Raw genomic sequence first — 929 nt, forward strand, 5'->3', positions numbered from 1 at the left:
CCATTGACTTTTATCCTAGACATATTGAGCCAATTTTGTGGATTACCTTGAATCTACTATTTTTTTCAATGCAACACCTTCCTTTGTAAAGCACACTAATTCACTCCTTGAATACTAAGGAATTCTAGAAAAATTGTAAATAAGGAGTGCTCCTTGGATTGCATTTGATGAGGATTTTGTTCACTGTAGTACAGGTACAGGGTACACAACAAGAGTGCACGTTCCCTGTCATACCTTTTCAATCATCTTGCTAATTCAATACCTTAGTCAACCACACTGTACCACTGTATTTTCTCGGATTTATAACAGAGCATACAATACTCAAACTGTTCCCGGGTAGAGGCCAAAACAATCAGTCCAGAAGTGATTCATAGTGTGGTACACATGGTGTATGTAAGATGTGAGACTATGCGCCTGGTCAGGGTAACTCTGGAACAAATGAACAGTTTTGAATCAATAAGACACAGTCAAGAATCTTTGGTTGTTGAAGAAAATTCGTTGGGTTCAAGTGAAAAAGGAAAAGACTTATCGGGAAACGATAACGGTACCTTACTATCCTTATGGTCCACACCCAATATGCAAACCTTATGGAATGGTTGGACTCTACAAGAAACCTCGCCACCATTGTTCATTTTCGAGTCCGTTTACTCGTTTCGTATAGCAGACCTTCAGAGAAGGGTTGGGCACAAAATATACATAAGTATTCGTCCAAATGGAGTACCTCGGAAAGCCATCAGACCGACAACATCATCTCCCTGTTGTATGGCTGATAGAAGAGATATTTTCTCTATTTTGTCATCACCTTTCTGTTATAGCTAAAGCCGCTACAACAACAACAACAACACCATCTTACCTGTTGATAAAAGAAGATATCCGCCGCTTCCAAAGCTTTGGCCAGCATCATACTCTGCTGATAGTGAACATTGTCA

At 39.7% G+C, this 929-nt stretch overlaps 1 long non-coding RNA gene across 1 annotated transcript; it reads right to left on the reverse strand.

Annotated features, from left to right (window-relative positions):
• Positions 1 to 174: 174 nt before the first annotated feature.
• On the reverse strand, positions 175 to 929 carry LOC113473229. Its single transcript, XR_003395262.1, has 2 exons — positions 854 to 929; positions 175 to 429 (listed from the first exon to the last, which is right to left on the reverse strand). It is a non-coding gene; the product is annotated as an uncharacterized LOC113473229 (long non-coding RNA).

This window comes from Diaphorina citri, unplaced genomic scaffold, assembly GCF_000475195.1.
Source record: "Diaphorina citri unplaced genomic scaffold, Diaci psyllid genome assembly version 1.1 scaffold19879, whole genome shotgun sequence".
Classification (NCBI taxonomy): domain Eukaryota; kingdom Metazoa; phylum Arthropoda; class Insecta; order Hemiptera; family Psyllidae; genus Diaphorina; species Diaphorina citri.